At 39.0% G+C, this 7,500-nt stretch overlaps 1 long non-coding RNA gene across 1 annotated transcript in view; it reads left to right on the forward strand.

Annotated features, from left to right (window-relative positions):
* LOC122805675 overlaps positions 1–7,500 on the forward strand; it is a 680,114-nt gene that overhangs the window by 535,621 nt on the left and 136,993 nt on the right. Inside the window, exon 2 of the long non-coding RNA XR_006365394.1 lies at positions 4,258–4,355. This is a non-coding gene — a long non-coding RNA (uncharacterized LOC122805675). The remainder of the gene's footprint in view (positions 1–4,257; positions 4,356–7,500) is intronic.

A 7,500-nucleotide genomic window follows, 5' to 3' on the forward strand; every position in this document is an offset into this window, starting at 1 on the left:
GGATAGGCTAGGGGTTCAGCAGCAATCTTATTAATATTGCAGCAAATCAGATCTCTCTCTTTCTTTCCCATGTCCATATTTGTTTTTCATGCTTTCAAAAATCTCTAGGTTTTGTTCTTTACATTTTTTGCACTTCCTTGTTTGCTTATTTTTCCAAATGGCCCATTTTTTTCAGTATAATGGTTTTCATGGATCTGTCATATTAATGAACACAAAAAATGCATGTGAAGGTTTTGACAGTTTTTCTTGTGCAAGTATTTTTCTTTCCTCCGATTTCTCTCTCAATCATTTTGATTATCTTCTATCTGGAAATTCCGGGCTTTTTGCATAATAGTAACAATATATCATTTCCTTCTTATACTCAGTAGTCCACTCTATCATCTTTATGGCTCTTTTCTGGTGTATCAGGTTGTTGTGCACTACTACTTCCTTCTACAATGGGGTAAGTGCATCCTCCCCTGAATCTAACCCAATTGCTGGAATGTTTATGTGTCTTGAAGTTTCTCCACTGTCAGTTTTTCACTGTGCACATATGACGATCAAGCAGTTTTTTATCCTGGGACTTGTGTACCCAGGTTTCTTGTTTATTTTTTAACCTACTTCTGTCTATGATATATGCTATATAAAAGACATTGTACACAGCAGTGTCATACCCAGTAAAGTATAGCTTATTTAAAAAGAAGCTCATTGCTAACCAGTATCCTACCTTTTCCTACATTTCACTATAGCTGATTTTGGTTATTATATGTATTTCTAGATTCCAACGTGTTCTTGTTACACAAATTTGTAAGGAAAGCAATTTCATGCATTTGCAACTCACAAGAAGAAATCTTCATTGGAGGTTACTAGTCTCATGACCTTAGAGCCGTTTTAAGCTTAGCCATTCATGCCCCAGTTTTTGTAATTATCAGTGCCAAAGGACTCCAGAGACTTTAGTGTATGCCTGTGCCTTAGAGAATCTATAAGGTGCTGCTGTCCATAAAGGCCACAGGTGACAAGCAGGGGTGAATTTATGATTTCCCATCCATTGGTCCAAATGTTATTTGAATAGACTTAAAGAAAAGGTCTGTTTCACGTAAATGGGGAGTCTTTTCCAGAAAGAGGGTAATCTGTCAAACGCACACCTGTTCCTTCAACATGTTTTCCTTATGTCACCGATGATGTTAAGATCCTTAGATCGGGGAATTCCTGTGCTGATTGTTTTGTGAATATCTAGCATATCCATTAGGGCTAGATGTGAGAAGGCCTTGTAGGCTAGGTATAGACTGCCCATCAGTAATGTGTAGTAGAATGAGTACAGGGAGAAGGGTTTTGGGTTTTCCACATAGGGCATGTTATTTACACCCTGTATTCTTTTAATGAAGGTTCTAAATGGCCACTATAGTTGTTGCAAATGCCTGGTCAAGTACATGCTGAATAGTACAGTGTACTCTCAATTATTGGTCTCATGAGGGCTAAGCATAGTAGGATTATCATCTCCTTGTATCTGGATGCCATGCCATAACTTATGACTTGCCCCACATAGAAGGATTTTCTCACCACTGTGGACATATGTTGACCAAAGTTCAGATTACTGTTACCCTGAGTTCTCAAGTCCCTTACCACTGAGTCTGCTGTTAGGAGAGTGTAATCAATGTTGTAATTTGCAGAGGTGGTCACATTTCTAAAGGGTATAAATATGCATTTTTTGGCACAGAGTATTAGACTATATTTCTGGCACTAGTTACTTGCCTCTCAGACCCTCCTCAAGAATACTTACATCTTTGGAGGAATCAGTCATTGTACTCAACTTGCAGTCATCTGCAGAGCTGGTCACCCAAAGACCCTGTATATGACTTCAGAGAAGTATATTCCAAACAAGAGAGGTCTAAGTGCTGAGTCCTATGGACGTTGAACAACACTAGTAACAGGCCTATTTGTGGAGGTGAATTGCCCCACCCTAATTTCATGTGCCCTATCCATGAGCCATTGGACTATCCACTGGATTTCATAGGGATTTATGTATTAATTTTTAGGTTTGTTTATAATACCTAAGTGAGATAGTGTGTTGAATGCCTTTACCACGTCGAGGTAGACAGTATGCACTTTTGTGCCCATCATCCATGGATCTAGTGACCTTCTTAAAGTAGTCCACTGGGTTTAGTAGGTGTGACCTACCCTTCACAAAATCAAACTGGATTGGGTCCAGTGTTTGAAGATTTCCTATGTATTTATTAGATCCATGATAACTTTTTCCATGGCCTTGTATATAAGACTAGTCCAACTTATGGGTCTGTAGTTACCTTGCTCTGTTGATGGTCCACCTTTATGTAGAGGGATGACCATTGCAGTGCTGCATTCCCTTGGGATGAAGTTTGTCTGAAGGCTGTGGCAGAATAAACATTCTAGTGGGCCTGAGCTGTCATTTTTCAAACTCTATAGGAAGCATCCCTAGATGTTATCAGGGCTCATTGCTGTAGTGTGTTTAGCACTGGAGAGTGCAGTAAGGACCTGTTCTTTAGTAACAGTAGAAGATAAGTGGTAGGTGCTTTTTCCTGGGGAGTAGTCACCTTCGAGTCATATGGACTCTGTCTTCTACTTGCACCTTATTGCGGTTGTGTAACACTTGAGTAAAGTTACTGTCATCTACTCTTTCATCTTGGACTTTGGTAACTACTTTAGCCATTTAAATGTTTCTGTCAATCAGTACACAAACAAATAAACAGATGAATAAAGAAATAAGGGGAAAAAATGAAATGATTTCAAACAGAGGTTAAGTTTAATTCATGGTACCTTGGAGACTACAGTGCACATCTATTTGTTGTTTTCATTACATATTGAAATAAATAATTAAATCTTTGTTTACACATACCTTGTTATGTGTGTATATAGTTGGTACTCTTACAGGGCATAAAACACAGTAGGGGTATTCTGAAAGGAAAAATAGGACAGTATGTAAAGCTAAACTATCCAGTGAGTGTTGACACACAGGGCATGTACAATTCAGAGATCTGTAGCTCAATCATGGTAGTATGATAATTGGTGTGGTCAGTACTACATATTAATGACCATATGACATTCAAATGAGATGGCTTATAGAAATACATACATCAATAAATTGATGTTTTTCTCTGCATATATAGTCTCTATGCAGCATGCACATTTGTAAGATACCTGATAATTATATATTAGGTCAATAAGTTCATACCTCTTGGCTGGGCTTATAAGGGCCTCAGGGCCAATAGCCTAGTAATTCCTATGATCCTATGATCCTATGATAGGTTCATAGGTTCATAAGTAAGTCCTAGGCTAGCTGTCCTTGAGGGCCATTTTAAACCAGATTAGTTTATTTTTTGTGCTTGAAATAACCAAACCCATTTGGTGTTAGATTCACCTTACCCATCCCAAGGTCAATAGTTATGTACTACCCCTAATGAAAATAACTGGGATCATGCCATAGATAATTTGAGAGGATCCATGCAAGAGATAAAGCATTTAGACACTACCTCTGTCTGTTGGTAGTACATGGGGAAGACCAGTAGTAGAGTTTCTGTTTCCCATCCATAGATCTAAGTTGTGCTTGAAGATGGACAGGGACGAGCTTTGTTTTATATGGATGGGGAGTCTGTTCCGCAGCAGTGATATGCTTTGTGAGAGATACCTGTTCCTGAAAACCATTTGACTGATGTTGCTGAAGAGTAAATCATATAACATCATATAACATGTTCATTTTAGGAGAATTCAGTTTCAGTTAATAGTTATGATAGCCGAATCTCTGTTGTCTGCTGAAGAGGCTTTGGACAAATGTTACTATAGCATAGAGCATAGGCTTGTGCAAGACTGAGCAAGAAGTATATTTGTGATATTCCAGTGTGATGCTGTGAGGAAGGCTAATATTCAAGGTTAAAAAGAGGTGGTACTCTGAACATTCTGTAGGAATGTGCACCCACTAATCTCTGAATTACTTGCAGTCTGAGAGCATCAGAGTACATTTGATTTTGAGGGCATGTTAGAACTAGGCCATCGATATAATAAAATCAGATGTATATCAGGAAAGAGACAGCAGCAAATGTGCTTGTTAGGTAAGGAAAACATTGTAGTTCTAGTAATTTGAAAGTAAGAGAGAAGTCCTGTAGGTCTTGCCATTCTTCAGTTCATTGTCAGCTTGTTTTTACAGGAGGGTGCTGTGCTGGTCCTCATGGTAGGGCTAAGCTAATAAAGCTACAAATTTTGTTTGCCTTTGATTTTAGTTATGAACGTTTTTTTTCTTTGTGGCAGGAGTTTTAACAGAAGATCCATATTCTAGTTTTGCCAAAAGAATTCCTTTGTCTCTGGCTGCTATACCTTCAGGGAAATGAAAAGGGAAATTCTCCAAGGTAAGAAGATGAAAGAGTCGTTTCTTTATCCTATCCATGGTGTTATGTTTGTTGTGCAGCTGGAAAAGGATTTAATGTATGTTTAGTCTTTACCTAGATGGAGACAAAAACTACTTGCAAATGCTCTGGGGTAGAGCCAGGACTTTTATAACTGTATAGCACTTTCTAGAAATGTTGTTCTCACTCCACTGCAAGTACAATCTCCCAACCCCAGAAGGTATAGAAGCATACCTCTCAACTTTTTCTGATTTGTCCTCTTATTTTGCAATGTCCTTCAAAAGTATTTGATTTTTCTTTTAAATTTGTGAGAATTATAGTCATTGATGCCAAGCATTAGATTTGTATACATCTTATCAACACAAAACCAGTTGTTCTGTTTACTTTTTGAGTTAATAAGATTAATATTTACAAATATCTTTGTCTCCTGATTTTTGTCCATTATGTTGGCTTTGTCTGAAATTCTTGAACAAAGTAGATGATGTGAGTGTCTGTTTGGGTGTGTGTGTGTGTGTGTGTGTGTGTGTGTGTGTGTGTGTGTGTGTGTATGTGTGTGTGTGTGTGTGTGTGTGTGTGTGTGTGTGTGTGTGTGTGTGTGTGTGTGTGTGTGTGTGTGTGTGTGTGTGTGTGTGTGTGTGTGTGTGTGTGTGTGTAAACACATATGTGTGTGAGCAGGATGGTTGTGCCTCTGAAATGACCCTGACTTTGCAGAGAATGTCTGATTTTTCCTCGTATCTTTGACCTGCCCCTCATTAAATTCTTAATTTTCTGGTAATCACTGAGGATTTCAGTCAGACTGTCATGACAGTCATTAGGCCACTATAGTCCTTATCATTCAGAAAAATGCATTTGGATGCAACATCTGTTCTGCTAACATTTTAAGTAAATTACAGTTGTTGGTCAGCACAGTGGACTACTTCCTTAATCAAACATACAAGGCTTGATTCCTTCTCCTCCATGTGCCTAGTGCGTCACTTTGAGCAAGTTACTTAACCATACAATGGTCCAAGGTCACTCTTGGAAAGGAACCTTTGCCCATTCGGTTTACCCATTTAACAAATAGATTAAAATAACAAAGGCCGTAGGATAGTAACTCACATAAACATTGTAAAACAAGGGAATAACTAGCCCTGAATGGGTGCTGGTTATATTGTTGATGCCAACCAGAAAACCTTTTCCATTTGCTAATATATTATTTTCTAGCAACAGGCTTTCTTGCCTCCATTAGTACCTGCTGCATGTCCTCTGAAAACAGGTTCCTAAAAGGATTTAAGACCGTATCATTCAGTTAGTCAATTAAGATGATTGATGTTAGAGTGTATCAAGCACTCCTGTTCTTGTGTGAGTAGATCCAATCTGTGAGGAAGCTTGTGGTGATTGCCCCTGGTCATTTACAAAAGAAGGTAGAACAATGGCTGTCTGGGCCAGAAGGAAATCTATTACTGGAAGAGGTGGAAAGGCATACAGGAGCATTCTTATCCCAAGAAAAGAAAAGACATCTGTCTTTTAGGCCTTATTGCATGGAGTCCAGGAACAGAATTTTGCCCGTTGATTGTTCAGAGGCGAGACAAAGAAGTCTACTTGAGGAAATCCCTACAGATAGATTAAGTCTTGGGAGACCCCCAGATCTAGTTTTCATTTGTGAGGACCTGACATGGTTCTGCTCAGTCTGTCTGCCACGCAGTTCTGCTCTGATGGAATGTAGGATGCCTGCAGAATAAGACTGTGCTGTGAAGCTATATCCCAAGCTAACATGACTAGTCTGCAAAGGAGGGGATGACCTAGTTATCCCTTGCTTGTTGATGTACCACATCAGTGTAGTATTGTCTGTAACCACTTGAAGAGGCCCCAGGGACCAAAGATGGCTCAGATGACTTACTGCCTTGATAATTGCAAGCACTGATATTTATATGCTTGCATCTGTTCTTGGTGTCCCACACCCCCTGCACTTTTATCTCTCCTGAAACTGCTCCCCAAACAAAGTCTGGATTATCTGTGGTTACTGACTCCTTTGGAGCAGTGAGCAAGAAGGGGAAACCCTGATTCAGGAATATCTCTTGTCTCCACTGAGTGATTTCTCTTCTGAGAAACGCAAGTACTGGGATCTGAAGAGAAAAAGGGTACTGATGCTGGGACCAAAGACATTTGATATACCACTGTATCTTTCTTATGTGGAGTCCTGCCAGGGGTATCATGAGAATCATAGATGCCATGAGACCCATCATCCTGAGGTATTCCCTTACAGTGACTGAAGACTGAGTGGAAAAACATAGAAATGAATGTAAATAAAGATATATTTTTCCTGTGAATAAGAGATCTTTAAAATGAGGTGTCTAGTTGACACCCCAGGAATGCAATCCTGTGAGAGGGACTCAAGGAAGACTTTTGAATGTTCTTTTAGAATACCAGCTTGTGCAAGAGATCTCTCACCCAAGAGAGAGAGATTCCTGACACTTTTTAAAAAGACTCTCAAAGATAAGCAATTTGTCTAAATACAGAAAAATGTGGAATTACTGTAGCTTGCAATAAGCTATAACTGGTGCTCGACAATTTGTGAACACTCTTGGTGCAGTAGCTAGTCCAAATGGTAAGGCAGAAAACTGATAATGTGATCTAGACATAAAATTACAAACAGGTTTAGGAAAGAAAGATCTAGAATTGGTCTCCAAAAATTTTCTTTCTTTGGGACTAGGAACATCCTTGAATAAACTGCCTTCCACCCTGGGAATGAGGAACTGGTTCTATCACTTCTTGGGACAGCATGTGATGAAGAATAGGAGGAAACAAAACTGCATGATCTGCAGGATGAGGACTGAACCCCTGAAAAGGAAGAAATTATTCCCACTGCCATCTGTAACCCTGATGAATGATTTTCAGAACCCATTTGTCTGAAACAATTTGTTGCCAAAGAGAAAAATGGAGATTCAGACTTTCTGGAAGAAAAGGAAGGCCAGAGTTGAAGGGGCTCACAGGGTCTCTTGAATAGGGATTCAGATTTGTTGAAGTGTCCTTGGTTTTGATTTTTACATGCAAAATATATATGTATATATTTATATATAATTTTTGATCGCAGAATGAACTAATGTCGATATATTTCCAGCCATGTAGTATATTGCCTTGGATAAAATCACAGACTTAATAATCTACT

This window comes from Protopterus annectens, chromosome 6.part1, assembly GCF_019279795.1.
Source record: "Protopterus annectens isolate FY-2018-M chromosome 6.part1, PAN1.0, whole genome shotgun sequence".
NCBI classification, from domain to species: domain Eukaryota; kingdom Metazoa; phylum Chordata; order Ceratodontiformes; family Protopteridae; genus Protopterus; species Protopterus annectens.